This window comes from Ranitomeya variabilis, chromosome 2 (genome assembly GCF_051348905.1).
Source record: "Ranitomeya variabilis isolate aRanVar5 chromosome 2, aRanVar5.hap1, whole genome shotgun sequence".
NCBI lineage: Eukaryota > Metazoa > Chordata > Amphibia > Anura > Dendrobatidae > Ranitomeya > Ranitomeya variabilis.
This window is the reverse complement of record NC_135233.1, coordinates 209,162,563-209,180,015: the sequence shown is the minus strand read 5'-3', so window position 1 is coordinate 209,180,015 and position 17,453 is coordinate 209,162,563. Positions and strand designations below refer to the sequence as shown.

At 44.6% G+C, this 17,453-nt stretch overlaps 1 protein-coding gene across 8 annotated transcripts in view; it reads left to right on the top strand.

Annotated features, from left to right (window-relative positions):
• The window catches only part of DENND1A (DENN domain containing 1A), an 851,690-nt gene that overhangs the window by 686,032 nt on the left and 148,205 nt on the right, over positions 1 to 17,453 (top strand). The gene's annotated exons all lie outside the window — the stretch shown is intronic.

Here is a 17,453-nt window from a genome sequence, read left to right as displayed (position 1 = left end):
TGTCACACACAACGATCCAGCGATGACAGCGGGAGATCCAGCGACGAAAGAAAGTTTCAAACGATCTGCTACGACGTACGATTCTCAGCAGGGTCCCTGATCGCTGCTACGTGTCAGACACTGCGAGATCGTAATTATATCGCTAGAACGTCACGAATCGTGCCGTTGTAGCGATGAAAATGCCACTGTGTGACGGTACCCTAAGGCTATGTGCACACGTCAGGATTTTGTCAGGATTTTTCATCAGGATTTGTAGCCAAAACCAGGAGTGGAACAATTAGAGGAAAAGTATAATAGAAACATATGCACCACTTCTGCATTTATCACCCACTCCTGGTTTTGGCTACAAAACCTGAGGAAAAAGCCTGACAAAATCCTGACGTGTGCACATACCCTAATGGTAGAATGGGCATTAGGTGGAACCATTCTTGGTCTATGCGGTTCCGGCTAGTGGACCAGGGCACCCGCCGATCCCCCCCGTTTCCCCACGCTGGGGTTTCCTTGTAAATCTCTGAAATACATGATTTAAACGGAACCCCCAGTGCAATGTTCCCTATAATGAGGCAAATGGAGGCAATGTTTTATGATCTGGCGGTTTGTCTTTTTAGATGCGCATAAAAGAGCAGTCCGCCACAGCTCAGTGCACCTCTGAAAAGAAGGACACCGCTGAACAGAGGCCAGATGGAGTCCAGAGTAACTCTGCTGCCTCATTATGGATCCCTCAGTGTTTCATCTGAATCGTAATTCAGAGATTTAGATGGAAACCCCTATGTAAGTGCTCAACATAGAGCACCAGATAAATGTGATCTTAAATGTTATGTAAAATGTTCCCAATAAAAGCTTCAACTCAATCCACTAAAAAGCAAGTCCCTACTCAGGTCCGTCATCTGTTAACGCAAATATAGGAGGCTTCCACGTTACTGGTAGTACAAAGGCTCTGGAAAAGTGCTATGGCTACCCTAAAAAAAATATATAGAAAATCCAGCAAATTGTGTGCTCCCAAATCCTTATGCCCCCTCCTTTCTGAACACCACAGTGTGCCTAAACCAGATTTAAGTCTAGGTTTGGTATTTCTATAGCGATAAAAGCTAGCTTAATTTACGGGTGCATGTCTCCAGGATCACAAGCTGGGCACAATGTACAGACACTAGAAAGAAATGTGCACTACAATGTACAGGCATGACAATATCCTGGGCACTGCAATGTACTGGTGCTACAATGTACTGGGTATTGCAATATAAGGGCAATGCAGTGTACTGGGCCCTACATTGTACGGCTACTACAATATACGGGCACTACAACATACTGGGAACTTCAACATACAGTTACTACCATGAATGGACAGTAAAATATACGGGCACTATACCATAGGAGTACTACAACGTACTAGTCACTACAATGGCAGATTTCCAATTTTCACTTCGCAAAATTCACTGCTCCTTGTTTCTGGTAGCACCCATGGATTCAAAATCGTCACTACACCTGTAGATATTTTCCCAGAGGGGTGAAATTTCCAAAATGTGAAAGAGGTTCTCCAGCTTGGTCAGGAATAAAACTTCACGTTTATTGTAGAAACATTAAAAGGACATATAGTGGATACACTTGGAAGCCCAGGATGGCTAGCAACCAACGCGTTTCAACCGTAAGGTCTTAATCATGGTCTCCAATTTCCAAAATGGGGTGACTTGAGGGGGATTCTGCTCTTCTGGCACTTAGGGGCTTTGTATGTCCAAACTGCAAACTATTCTATAAAAGTTTGTTCTCCAGGAGTCAAATAGCTCTCCTTCCTTCCCAAGTCTCTCCATGTTGCTAAGTAGTACTGTACAGCCACATATGGGGTATTTCCAAGTTCAGCAGAAATTGTGTGACTAATGTTGGTGCTATTGTTGCCCATTTCCATTTGTGAAAATGTAAAATCTTTGGCTAAAACAATTTTTTTTGTGATAAAAATATAATGATTTTTTCTTCACCATCTAACGGTATGAAATTCTGTGACACACCAATGATGTCAATATACTGACTGTACCCCTAGATGAATTCATTGAGAGGTGTAGTTTCCAACATGGGGTCACTTGTGGGAGTTTCTGCTGTTTTGGCATGTCAGAATCTCTTCAAATTTGACACGATGTCTGCAACCTATTCCAGCCAAAATGGCATCCCTTTCGAGCCTGTCCGTGCACACAAACAGTAGTTTTCCACCACATATGAGGTATTAAGAAAATATTGGTGTACTCAGGAGAATTTGCACAACAAATGGTATGGTCCATTTTCTACTGTTACTCTTGTCAAAATAAAAAAAATTGGGCAAAAGCAACATTCTTGTAGGAAAAATGTTATTTTTTTATTTTCACGGCTCCGCTGTCGCGCAGTGCCTTGAGACTGTGGGTGCTAACCAGATCCCTAGAACTAGCGGTGTTCTAGTCTATCCCTGTCACCCGGATTACTCCTAAAGCTGGAATCGCTGGGTTCATGTGCCTTGCTTTGCTTTTATATCAATCCTTATCTTTCACCTCACCCACCTAGAGAGGTGGGAAGTTGAAGTGTATAGGATTACACTAACCAGACAAACAAGGGAAGATATTCAGGGATAAATGAAAATAACAATCATACAAAATACACTCACCAAACAACAGACTGGAACACAGGGGAGTTAAAGGAAGGAGAAAACAAATAGGAGAGGATGAGAATGTGCACACAAACAAAACTCCAAGTCACAATATCCTGAATAAATCTCCAAATGCCGATTCCAACCACGAGCTTCACCTCCAACTCCTAACCAGGCAGTAAGAACTAACACTGGCAATTGCCAGAGTAGAGCATATATAGCACTAACAAGTGCGGAAGTTTGTGAAACCAGACGCCGTGATCTCCTGGTCCCTCTGTCACGGTATCTTCATGACATTAGCGTTATAAATTCTGTGACGCACCTGTGGGTTCAAGGTACTCACCACACCACTAGATAAATTCTTTGAGGGGTGTAATTTCCATAATGGGGTCACTTGTGGGGGAGTTTCCACTGTTTAGGCACATCGCGTGCTCTGCCAACCTGACATGTCATCCGCTATCTATTCCTGCCAAATTTGTTTTCCAAAAGTCAGATGGTACTCCTTCCCTTCCTAGCCTTGCCGTGTGCCTAAGCAGTAGTTTTCTCACACATATTGAATAGCAAAATTTAGGGCTAAAGTAACATTTTTGCAGTCAAAAGTAATATTTTCGTTTTTTTCCTTCCATATTGCTTTAATTCCTGTCATGCACCTGAAGGGTTAAAAAACTTCTCAAATGTGGTTTTGAGCACTTTTGAGGGGTGCCGTTTTTAATATGGTGTCACTTTGGGGTATTTTCTTACATATAGGCTCCTCAAAGTCACTTCCAATGTGGTGTGGTCCCTAAAAAAAATTGTTTTAGAAATTTTGTTGGAAAAATAAGAAATTGCTGATCTACTTTTAACCCTTCTAACTTCCTTACTGATGTAAAGTAGACATGTGGGAAATGTTATTTATTAACTATTTTCTGTGATAAAACTATTTGGTTTAAGGGCGTAAAAATTAAAAGTTTGAAAATTGTGACATTTTCGCCCAAAATTCCAATATTTTCACAAATAAGAGCAAATAATATCGACTTCAATTTACCACTAACATGAAATATAATATGTAATGAAAAACACATTCTCAGAATCACTTGGATACGTTGAAGCGTTCCAGAGTTATCACCACATAAAGTGACAGAGGTCTGAATTGTAAAAATGTGGCCTGGTCAGGAAGGTGAAAACAGGCTTGGGGGTGAAGGATTAATGACAGGCACAGGGGTTCTTCAGTAGACCCCGAGCTGCCATAGAAACCCTTCAGCACCCCACAATCATGTAATTGAATGGCTGGAAAAGCATGTCTCCTAATTCGAGCACATTACTGTACATTCCGCTCTCTTCTGCCGGCAATGATGCGGACTCAGCTCCTGAGCCTGCATTAAAGATGGGGACTAGACTTTGGGTGTACCAGTACATCATGGGCGATGTCAGTCTGTGTAGAGTTGTGCCACCAGATGTCAATTTTGTCATAATTTTCCGGGAGTGATAACAGAGGGACAACCTAGTGCAGAGGAATAACAGAGGGACAACCTAGTGCAGAGGAATAACAGAGGGACAACCTAGTGCAGAGGAACAACAGAGGGACAACCTAGTGCAGAGGAATAACAGAGGGACAACCTAGTGCACAGGAATAACAGAGGGACAACCTAGTGCAGAGGGACAACCTAATGCAGAGGAATAACAGAGTAATAACAGAGGGACAACCTAGTGCAGAGGAATAACAGAGGGACAACCTAGTGCACAGGAATAACAGAGGGACAACCTAGTGCAGAGGGACAACCTAATGCAGAGGAATAGCAGAGTAATAACAGAGGGACAACCTAGTGCAGAGGAATAACAGAGGGACAACCTAGTGCAGAGGAATAACAGAGGGACAACCTAGTGCACAAGAATAACAGAGGGACAACCTAATGCAGAGGAATAACAGAGGGACAACCTAGTGCAGAGGAATAACAGAGGGACAACCTAGTGCAGAGGAATAACAGAGGGACAACCTAGTGCAGAGGAATAACAGAGGGACAACCTAGTGCAGAGGAATAACAGAGGGACAACCTAGTGCAGAAGAATAACAGAGGGACAACCTAATGCAGAGGAATAACAGAGGAATAACAGAGGGACAACCTAGTGCAGAAGAATAACAGAGGGACAACCTAGTGCAGAGGAATAACAGAGGGACAACCTAGTGCAGAGGAATAACAGAGGGACAACCTAGTGCAGAGGAATAACAGAGGGACAACCTAGTGCAGAGGAATAACAGAGGGACAACCTAGTGCAGAAGAATAACAGAGGGACAACCTAGTGCAGAAGAATAACAGAGGGACAACCTAGTGCAGAGGAATAACAGAGGGACAACCTAGAGCAGAGTTTTAACACGTCATGTGCCAGAGTTGTCATTTTATGAGGAACAGGAAGCAGACGTGTCAAATCCTCTTTATTATCCTTTTCTCCCTTTTTTCTCTATATATCGAGCTATTACTCCAAGAAAATAAACAAAATTTTCAGTCTTGATTTTGACTATTGCAATCCATGTGATGTGGAATAGCTGGATGCCTCGAGGGAATAATTTAGTGCACCCTGATCCCAAAGACGAGTGTGATTTTTTTATTATATGTAATGTAAAATATCCTCCTATCTTCGGACAAGACCCCCCGGGAGAGAGGAGCTGGTGCGGTGCAGGAAGACACGTACAGAAATGATGGGCGAGGGATGCACTGTTTGGAGGGCAATGAACTTGGCATTTTTTGGCCCTCCAAACAAGCCACCCATCTGGTCCCTGTCAGATTATGTTAAGAGTGCATCTGGACCCGAGCCCCCGAGTTTCAGCTCCAAGCCGGTCCTATGGTGGTCTCCACGACAACTGGAGGTGTGGTGCAATCGGCGAGCGCTGAGCCAGATGCCGCTCTTCACGTGTCGGCTAATTAGACGCCTCTGATAAAAGTGCAACCATTTCACACCCGGCTCATCCCTACATACTGCTGACCGGCACGACCTGAGCTTCAATGGAGCACCAAGTGTCATGGCTACACCTGCGGCACAACACACGTCTTCCAGTAGGCGACACCGCACCATCAGATCCCTTACATGATACAAAACCTGGCCTGCAATATGTCCCCGGATGGGGGCAGCGTCCTGCGGCATCTATCAGCCGGAGGTCTCCATAAAATGTCATTACTGTCGGTTATTGCACAGATGGGTTCTGTCGGGATCTTCATTTCTAGGGATTATTTCAAAAAATGGTTGCAGTGTTTGTCATCTTACGGTGGTTACGCAGGTTTTATCGTCTCAACTAAGGTCATTAAGAAATAATCCCATTTTACCGCTAACAGCCGGTAATGCCGGCTGTATGGGAAGGAAGAAGACCTGAGAAGATGACGGTGAAATCCTGCAATTACAGAGGCAGCGCGCTCCTCCTAAGCAGGATCCTACATAATATAGTAGTTTTAAGGGAAACTATAAAGTTTAACCTCTTCTCTCCAAGGCCACTTTTCCTTTTTTCATCCTTTTTTCAAGAGCCATCACTTTTTTTTTATTTCTCGGTCGACATAGCCGTATAAGGGCTCATTATTCTCAGAACAAGTTGTAGTTTTGATTGACACCATTCATGTCACCATACAATGTACCACAAAATGGAACCGTTAAAATTTGTGCAATGAAATAGTGAAAAAAAAATGTAATATCTCCAGCTCTTATCTGGGAAAAGTTGGGTTGATTTGACAAAGCAATATTGTCCTATGAAGCCCAGCCGCAGACTAGCATAGCAGCCTTTGGTTCCTTCAGCCGGCACCCGGCTGCCATGAAAGTCTATTGGTATCCCATGGTCTCACACATACATCGGCAATTATGACACTGATAAATGTGATTATTAGTGATTGACAGCAGCATTTACATGGCTTAACTGCAGTTATTGGAGCAACTTCTGGACTCTGCTATTTCAGGCAGATGCCAGGTATGGTGCGGGCCCAGCTCCTGAGCCTGCTCCATAAATTGGAACCCAGTGTACTATTATGTCCTACATTGGGAAGGAACAAAGGGGTTTCTTGAGAAAGAAAACAGATGGCCTTATCTTAAAGAGGTTGTCTTGCAAAGAAACCCTGTTATTACATGTCCAGCTTCATAAAAACATAGGTTGAATAGCTGCTTATTTTTTTTTAAATATTAACAATTTGCTGTAATTACACACTGAAGCTCATGCTCGACTTTATTGATGGGGGCTGTAGCAGTGCCTTCACATCTACATACAGTGGGGCAAAAAAGTATTTAGTCAGTCAGCAATAGTGCAAGTTCCACCACTTAAAAAGATGAGAGGCGTCTGTAATTTACATCATAGGTAGACCTCAACTATGGGAGACAAACTGAGACAAAAAAATCCAGAAAATCACATTGTCTGTTTTTTTATCATTTTATTTGCATATTATGGTGGAAAATAAGTATTTGGTCAGAAACAAACAATCAAGATTTCTGGCTCTCACAGACCTGTAACTTCTTCTTTAAGAGTCTCCTCTTTCCTCCACTCATTACCTGTAGTAATGGCACCTGTTTAAACTTGTTATCAGTATAAAAAGACACCTGTGCACACCCTCAAACAGTCTGACTCCAAACTCCACTATGGTGAAGACCAAAGAGCTGTCAAAGGACACCAGAAACAAAATTGTAGCCCTGCACCAGGCTGGGAAGACTGAATCTGCAATAGCCAACCAGCTTGGAGTGAAGAAATCAACAGTGGGAGCAATAATTAGAAAATGGAAGACATTCAAGACCACTGATAATCTCCCTCGATCTGGGGCTCCACGCAAAAACCCACCCCGTGGGGTCAGAATGATCACAAGAACGGTGAGCAAAAATCCCAGAACCACGCGGGGGGACCTAGTGAATGAACTGCAGAGAGCTGGGACCAATGTAACAAGGCCTACCATAAGTAACACACTACGCCACCATGGACTCAGATCCTGCAGTGCCAGACGTGTCCCACTGCTTAAGCCAGTACATGTCCGGGCCCGTCTGAAGTTTGCTAGAGAGCATTTGGATGATTCAGAGGAGTTTTGGGAGAATGTCCTATGGTCTGATGAAACCAAACTGGAACTGTTTGGTAGAAACACAACTTGTCGTGTTTGGAGGAAAAAGAATACTGAGTTGCATCCATCAAACACCATACCTACTGTAAAGCATGGTGGTGGAAACATCATGCTTTGGGGCTGTTTCTCTGCAAAGGGGCCAGGACGACTGATCCGGGTACATGAAAGAATGAATGGGGCCATGTATCGTGAGATTTTGAGTGCAAACCTCCTTCCATCAGCAAGGGCATTGAAGATGAAACGTGGCTGGGTCTTTCAACATGACAATGATCCAAAGCACACCGCCAGGGCAACGAAGGAGTGGCTTCGTAAGAAGCATTTCAAGGTCCTGGAGTGGCCTAGCCAGTCTCCAGATCTCAACCCTATAGAAAACCTTTGGAGGGAGTTGAAAGTCCGTGTTGCCAAGCGAAAAGCCAAAAACATCACTGCTCTAGAGGAGATCTGCATGGAGGAATGGGCCAACATACCAACAACAGTGTGTGGCAACCTTGTGAAGACTTACAGAAAACGTTTGACCGCTGTCATTGCCAACAAAGGATATTTTACAAAGTATTGAGATGAAATTTTGTTTCTGACCAAATACTTATTTTCCACCATAATATGCAAATAAAATGATAAAAAAACAGACAATGTGATTTTCTGGATTTTTTTGTCTCAGTTTGTCTCCCATAGTTGAGGTCTACCTATGATGTAAATTACAGACGCCTCTCATCTTTTTAAGTGGTGGAACTTGCACTATTGCTGAATGACTAAATACTTTTTTGCCCCACTGTAACTAAGCTCAGTACTGATGCCTTGGTAGACTGCACCATACCGCTAAGTAGGGTCATTGGCTGTGGCATTTGTCGTAGGCCCTGCCAGTCTGGGGAAGATGCGGGAGAGTTTCAGTAGGTAAGTGCTGCATATTTTAAAGTATAAACCACATAGGGCCCATCCTTTTATGAAGCCTGACAACCCCTTTAAATAGATCCCGGTTCAGTTTCTCTAAGGCTACTTTCACACATCAGGTTTTTTGCGGCAAATGTTGGAAAAACCGGATCCGGCGCAGATTGTAAAAAACTGATGCAACGGATCCGGTTTTTTTGACGGATCCGGCTAGCATATCGAGATTATTGGATAAAAAAAATTGGAGCATGCTCAGTTTAAAAAAACCGAATTCGGCTCCGGAATCTGTCATTGTCCGGATCCGGCACCTTCTGGCTCCCATAGGTTTCTATTCTAGCAAACAGCCGGAAGCGCCGGATCCGGCGCTTCTGGCTTTTTCGCCGGAGACAAAAACCGTTGCTATGGACGTTTTTTCTGGAAACGGCAGATTTGCCGGATCCGGCGAAAAATGGACGAAACGCAAGATCATCCGGCAATAATAAAAGTTTTGGGGAAAAAACGGATCCGGCGGCAACATTCGCCGGATCCGTTTTTTTTAAATTTAGCCGGATTGAGCCTGACAGTGAAAACCTGAAGTGTGAAAGTAGCATAACCCAATCCATTATCTGGGGGAAGGTTTGTATAGCCGTTCTGCAGCTGGACAGTTAAAGGACTGGCCGACCATGTAATGCCACACAGGCTGGGTTTACTAGAGTGGAAGCACTCTGGTTCATAAAAGGGGGACCTAAGTGGGTGATTCCTTCAGGGGGGTCTTTCTCATGGGTAAACCCCTGCAAGATAGGGCTTTAGCGTCTTTACAATGGATTCGTTCTCCCCTCACTCATCAGCAGAATGAAGTTTTGGCTTTTCTTGCACCATCACAGCCCCTTACCCAGCCACCGCAGCTTGTCCACATGTGCACACTCACTCAATCGCAGAGGCTTTTTAGCTTTACTAATGAGTGTGGGTCGGGCCAAGTTGATGAGTTTCATGGTCCATTTTGTTATTTCTATTTTCCCAAACTTATCGCTGACACTCCAGGGATGCAAATAGTACACAATGTGACCGCTGCGACTACTGATTGACTGCAGCAGCCATAGCAGTCTTAGCAAACACAGGAACAGTGCTGTTGGATCAGTGCTGGATCGCCAGGGTGGTTTTTTTCTGTTTATTTTATGGCATTGGCAGCAATAACAGTTACATAACCCCTTTAATGTTATATGCTTGAACTTTTTTTTTAACAAAACCCAGGTACCACTGTAATGAGGCTGATTTATACAGAAATGACCTGACTCCCATCTTTTTGTTAGTAATCAATTCTTGCTGTGCTGATCAACTCTTCTCGCCCAGATGATCATGTGATTAAACCCGTGTTGGATGCACCAGCCAATCAGAAGAGGCAGAGTTGCAGTAGGAGGGGCAGAGCAGCTACCTGAACCAATGATGAAACAGGAGGTGTGTCTCAGACTACCTCAGACTCCCAATGGGCAGTGTAGCTAGACTGTAGTCACGGAGCTGAGCTAAAAAGCTGCAAGAAAGTAGACAGCAAGTAATCATCCCCTGTAGGTACATTATTGAATTAGCATTCAAACAAAAGCCAGAAACAAGCTACAAATTCACCATTAACACAAGTAAATGTGAATTTAGTTTTTTATTTTGTGTCAAAATCTGACCTATTATTGTTTTCTAATCCTGCATTTGAGATGCTCTTCCTAACCTGTACCTACAGGCTAGCCTTATTACATAAATTAATTTTTTGCTTGCCTTATTCTGACTCCCTTGCTGATTGACACAGTAAGACAGATGGTAGATGATGGGGGGTGGGGTGTTCCAGAAATACTGACCTAAAGGGAAGCCCGAGTGCCCCTTTCTTCAGAGAGTCTGATTTGTCAGAATTCAGAAGAATGAAAAAGGATACAATTAAACTAAAAAAAAACGTAGATTATGCAAGGGAAGTAAGTGAAAGAAAGCTAGTTCTCAGTGCATGTGCGGGTGTGAAAATTGGGTGAATGGGTGAGAGCAGGGTCAGAGACATGGAGCTCAGTAAAAATGGATTGAAGAGCCGGGAGCCACAGTCCAAATAAATAGGGTGATAATTTTATGCGCTTTGGAAGTGGATAAAACTGGAAAAGTGATAATAGTCTAAACGATCCAGAGTAGAAAAAAAAATGTGGCTACACCGCAGCCGGTGTGTACAAAAATAATCTTTCTGGAAGAGTAAAATGTTATTCTTGATGTTAGAGTACACAAATAGTGGGATTTGTCTCTCCGCCCCATGAATGATACATCAGGCTGCTTATAAAAACACACTGGGGACAAGATGAAAGCCTTATCCGTCTCTTTGAGGATTTTATTTTGGCCACGAGGGGGTTAAGTGGCTGCAAATTCTCTTTTGTGCTTTTGTAGAGAAGGAACAGAATTTGACTTTAACTAGACCGGTGGGGTCACACAAGACCATGACCTCAGCCCACTGTCCAAGGTATGGCTCCAAATCAGAACACGGCCGAAATGGAGAATGTCATCATTATATCCCACCTGCTGGTAATGGCGAGGGCACAAACGTAGCACGTGCGCACACAGCAATATGGCCTTTAGATGCTGGAGCCAGGGATGGACACACCATTGGTGCAACCTGGGCAGCTGCAAAGGGGCCCTAAAGGTAAAGGGGCCCCATCCCACCTCCAAAGCAGATAGAATTGTGCATTATGATGAGCTAGGTCCATATACTGTTCTTACACAGGGGTCCCTTCTGTACTTTTCTGCAGGTTCCTCACTCTGGCAGCAGTTGACGTAGGTACAAAGTAGCTTGGTGCAAAACAGCGGTAGGTTTGTTAAAGTCCATAAATCTTCCCAGAAAAGAAAACAGCCTTTCCTTGGCCTGAAGGCAAAAATAAAATAAACAGTCATCAGTACCACTGACACGGACTCATCCGTTTAAAGCAGTAAGTTCTGGTCAGACTCTCCCCAACAGATTGCTCAGTATAACACGGGTCTTTTTCCTCCTTCCTCACACAGACTGCTCAGATTTCCCAGCTGACCAATGCAGTTTCCATTCAGAGAGACTCTGGAACATCTTTCTCCCATCTACAGCTCACAATTTGCCGGGACACTTGCCAGCTCCAGCACACATGATTCTGCTTCATTCAGCAGATTGACACACATATTGAACAGAGGCCCTGGTTCTATTAAACAGCTAGGCAGGTTCATCTAATCAGGTCCTGAAGAGCTAGGACTGAACTCTGTCCTACCTGGCTGTGCTACAATATTTATGGCATATACAACAGAAGCTATAGAATATGGGCTCATACTTTACCTAAACTTTGGAAATTAATATTCAAGACCTTACATAGTTTACTGTTTTGTTGTTGCATTGTTTCAATAAAACTTAAAGGGAATCGGTCACCTTGGAAAACACTACTTACCTGCAGATGCTTGGCCACTTTACTGAAATTGCAGGTAGCGGGAGAAAATGAACTGGAGAGCTTTCAGTCATTGTCACCTGCCCAGAGTGGCTTCAGTCATTGTTCACAGCACCGCCTACTATACTGCTAGCATGTCTTTTGATTGACAACCAGCTCTTCAGTGCATCTGTGCAGATTGAGCTTCTTTTAGCCGCCGCCCACAGTATAGTAAGTCGTGTTGTGAGTGGTGACTGTATCCGCTTTGTACACGCCCCATGACCGAAAGCCGGCGGCTCTCAGGAGGAAATAATTAAATTCTCTGCTACCCCTTATTATAACATCTCACCACATTTTTACCCCTTCAGTAACACTTCCTTGCTGCTACCCCTTATTATAGCATCTCTGCTCTTTGCTGATATTTTCTTTTTTGCATTTTTTATATGATCGTTACTTTAATGTCATGTTTGCTACTTTTGATAACATGACATAAAAAGAGATTAAATTCTGCCTTTTGATATATTTTTTTCCGGATTTTAGCAGCATCCAGCCGTCTCAGGATGTAGAATACACACTTTAATTATACATGGAGTATCAGGGAACGCAGGTGACTTGAGTTTCACTTCTCCTCTCATGGGGACAGAGACCATCATCCCTCGACAATGCCCATAGTATGTCTGCTCGTCAGTTTGGCATCTTTCCAACCTGGCTACCGAGTCACTCAGACATCATGTATACAGCTCGTTGTCGCCTCTGCGGGACCGTCCACCGCCAAGACTCCCTCTCCTTCCTACACCAGGGACTCGGTGTGTGATTGTTTGGTGAAGATATAATTAAGTATGGTACTTGGCGGCATAATATACTTACAGGTTTTAGGTATTTTATTATTTGTGTTTATTTATTGTTTTCATTTATTGCTTGTGTAATTCCTCTTGGAATTTAGATTGGACAAGGAGCTGTATTTCCAGCATATATGAATTACCCTATTAATATATTGCAATCAGCATATTATACAGCATTGTGTACTTAAAATTGCTCATTTTGCCTTTCTACCTGGTGATTTCTTCCCTTTTCCGTTAGGGCTATGACATCTCATGATTAATAACTGACAAGCTGAATCCTATAAGTCAGCCCCATGTACATCTGTATCTCATGGACCTACCACTCCCAGTATGTCCTTAACAATAGTAGGAGTTGTTGGGAGTTATTATCAGTCTTTATCAGTCTGCGGACCATAAAGGAGCCACAGCACTGATGAGAGGTAGTCAGTACCACAGATAAACACTTACATTCAGGGACCTTATAGGTGACCTCTTCTCCGATTGAGTCTTTTCTTTCTTTTCGTCTCCATCTTGCCCAGTTGCCATGATGACTTTTCTCATCCACATCTCCTCTCTCCAGATTCCCTCTTCTCTGGTCTTCTGCAGCACATCCTCACACTGTGCCCCTTAGAAATTACCGTGTTATTGAAGTGCCTTTGCATAAAAAATATTTGTCTATATTATGCCCTAAATAAGCCTCCACTGGTATATGGCCTCCACACTGTCCACCATAATGAGCTACACCTGCTACACTGTCTGCCGTTATCAGCTTTACCTGCCACACCGTCCGCCCTTATGAACCTCGGCCTATAACATGGCTGTCCCCTCTCTAGTTTTCCCTTACACTTGTCCCCTCTCTAGTTTCCCCTTACACTTGTCCCCTCACTAGTTTTCCCTTACACTCTCTATATTTCCACATTGTCCCCGCCATGCTAATCTCTCTCCATACTGTACCCTCATTTCACACTGCCCCTTCTCCACATCCATTCTGTGCCCTCATACTGTCCAACATGTTGTCCTCCCCAAACTGTATCCCGCCCCTCACAATGTCCCCCGTACATAGTATGATGGTGACCACAGCCGTCCATACTATGTGATATCCACAACATCCCCTAATATACACTATGTTTCCACCACAGCACCCAATATACAGTATGATGCCCCCCTCAGCTCCCAGTATAATGTTCCCCACAGTCTCTGTTATAATATGATGTCCCCCAAGGCCCCTCTTGTGATAGCTCCCAAAGGGAGCCCATCTTATGTGTCCCCACAGCCAGCCTATCATATGTCCCCCATATCCAGCCCCTCACATGTCCCCCATATCCAGCCCCTCACATGTCCCCTATAACCAGCCCCTCATATGTCCCCTATAACCAGCCCCTCATATCTTCTCCATAGCCAGCCCCTCTTGTGTCCACGATAGCCAGCCTGTCTTATGTTCCCAATAGCCAGCCCCTCATGTGTCCCCCATATCCAGCCCCTCATATGTCCCCCATAGCCAGCCCCTCATATGTTCCCATAGCCAGCCCCTCATATGTTTCCATAGCCAGCTTCTCTTATCTCCCCCATAGCCAGCCCCTCAAATGTCCCCCATAGCCAGCCCCTGATATGTCACAGATAGCCAGCCCCTATGTCCCTCATATCCAGCCCCTCATATGTTCCCCCATATCCAGCCCCGCATATGTTCCCCATATCCAGCACCTCATATATCCCCCATATCCAGCCTCTCATATTTCCACCATAGCCAGCCCCTCATGTGTCCCCCATATCCAGCCCCTCATATGTCCCCCACAGCCAGCCCCTCATATGTCCCCCACAGCCAGCCCCTCATATGTCCCCCATAGCCAGCCCCTCATTTGTCCACCATAACCAGCCCCTCATATGCCCACCATAGCCAGCCCCTCATATGTCCCCCATAGCCAGCTCCTCATATGTCCCCCATTTATTGGCAAAATATATATAAAAACCAATTATACTCACCTAATCCCAGCTCCGTGTACACCGCAGTCTCCTCTTGCTTCCTGTACTGCAGTGGACACTGGATGGTGAACTGACGTCACCGTATCGCGCCATTTGACGTCCCGTGCATGTGCCGTCTCCAACAGAATGCAGGCCATAAATTACCTGCGTTCTGCATCTGCTACAGATCCCACCAGGGCAGGGAGCTGATTACAGCTCTTCAGCTCCTGTCCCCAACGGTGCCACTCTGACATCAATGGTATTCACATCTGACAGGCATAAGTACAATTGAGTGCAGGGGAGAGTGACGGCCGGAGCGCAGGAGAGAGGGGAGAGCGACGGCCGGAGCGCAGGAGAGAGGGGAGAGCAAAGGCCGGAGCGCAGGAGAGAGGGATGAGTAACTGACACTGCTCCTTTGTGTGCCTGCACCTTGGACATCCGTGTGCTGAATGTCTGTGGCCGGAGGCAGATGCTGGACGGCCGCAGGCATTCAGCCATGTCACTTTTCTCTTCAGCCAAAGTGCACCCTCCTCGGGGAGCCAGGAGTCCGCGCCCTAGGCGGGTGCCTACCCTGCCTAACCCCAGCCCTGCCCACAGTATCAACATGATAGGTCATCAGTAGCAGATTGTTGGGGGGTCTGACACCTAGTGCCTCCACCAATCAGCTGTTTTTTTTTTTTTTCTTGCTCCAGGTAAACACTTTGAACGGAGCAGGTAAACACTGAACGGAGCTGATAAATGGCAAAGTGTAGCAGTCACTGTCTGCTAATGTAAAGGAACAGGAGCTACGCTGCGGCGGCCGCTGCTCCCTGCTGGGCCATGCAGACTGTTTACATTTGACTGGCATGGGAGCAAAAAGAAAGGTGTCGGACCTCCGCCAATCTGCTATTGCTATCATCTACATAGGTCATCAATGCCATATGCCTGGACAACCCCTGTAATATATTTACTGTGCCCATTTTTTCATGTCCTTTCAGCCAGATGGATCTGTGCATCTGTTGTTTTTTTTTGTTTTTTTTTTTACGCCTGATCATCTCGGATACATTTTACCTTTTATACAATTCAGAGGAGCTCAAATATAGTGGTTTATTCCTACACTGTTTTGTATTGATGCTTCCTTTGTCATTAAAGCGGCCCTCCACCCTGGGCCTGAAAAGTGACGATACCTTTCTCTTAGTCTCCGTACGTTTACCGCCCCTGCTCAGATCAGTATTCAGTTCCTCCTGCTCCCAAAAAGCAGGAACTCATCACTTGCAGAACTGCAGCAGATAAACCAGTATTGTCACAACTACAGTAATAAGCTCAGTAAGTGACCCAGTGCTGGGATCAGGGTTCTACTTTGTGCTTCTTTCTGCATAAATCTGGTGACATTTCTTAAAGGGAATCTGTCATCAAGTTTTTGCTGCCCCATCTGAGAGCAGCGTGATGTAGAGGCAGAGACTCCAATTCCAGCGCTGTATCACTTTGTTTACAAGGTGCTGAAGTTTTGATAAAATCATGATTTTTCTGCTGCAAATCTACCAGTTCTCTAAATGCTGAGCTTTGTATAACCCCGCCCACATCACTGATTGGCTGCTTTCTGTGTACACTTTGCATAGGGAGAAAGCTGCCAATCAGTGGTGGGGGTGTGGCTGGACTACCTGACCGCAGGTTTACTAGTCCTCTAGTGATAATCTCCTGCTGATAAAACAGTGATTTTAGAAAAAGTACAGCAAGCAGCCCAGTAAGTGACATATCACTGGAATCAGGGTTTCTGTCCCTACTTTATGACGCTCTCAGATTAGGTAGTAAAAACATGGTGAAAGATATCGTTAAAAGTGTATTCGGACTATGGACATTTATAGACTGGCCGGCAGGGGAACGGGTGAATCTCCCGGTAGGCCCCCTTTGCCTCATATATAAGCAGTAGATGGCAAAATTCAGATGATTCACTATGTACAGACAAAACCAGCATCTCATCACTCAATTACCAAACTACCCAGCTTATTATATAAAAGCACAGGTACATTTGTGAATGATGTAATAATGTATAATGGAGTCAATGTTACTGGTGGGACACTGAGCTATTTCTGTAACTCCAGTGGAGAGAAGCTTGAACCAGGAATCAGTCATGCAAATAAATGTCTGAAGCTCACTAGCATTAAGAATTCTGCCCACTATTCCTTTTTTTATTTAAAGGGACAGTATTTAAATGGACAGTGTAAATGCATCAACCTTTTTGCCCCTGTTCTGTTTACGGAACATTTTCTAGCTTCTGACATTTGCCCCTTTAGCCCAGCAGATGATGTGTGATTTTACAGTAACACGCAGCAATTATTTTGCATGTGACTGGCCATAGCGCTTAGTCCACCCGTGGAGGGGTCTAAATGTACCTTCACACTGACCAACTTTCCAACGATAACGATAGCGATCCGTGACGTTGCAGCATCCTGGATAGCGATATCGTTGTGTTTGACACGCAGCAGCGATCTGGATCCCGCTGTGATATCGTTGGTCGGAGCTAGAAGTCCAGAACTTTATTTGGTCGTCAGATCGGCGTGTATCGTTGTGTTTGACAGCAAAAGCAACGATGCCAGCAATGTTTTACAATGGTAACCAGGGTAAATATCGGGTTACTAAGCGCAGGGCCGCGCTTAGTAACCCGATATTTACCCTGGTTACCATTGTAAAAGTAAAAAAAAAAAACAGTACATACTCACCCTCTGATGTCTGTCACGTCCCCCGGTGTCCGCGCTGCTGCTCAGAGCTTCCTGCA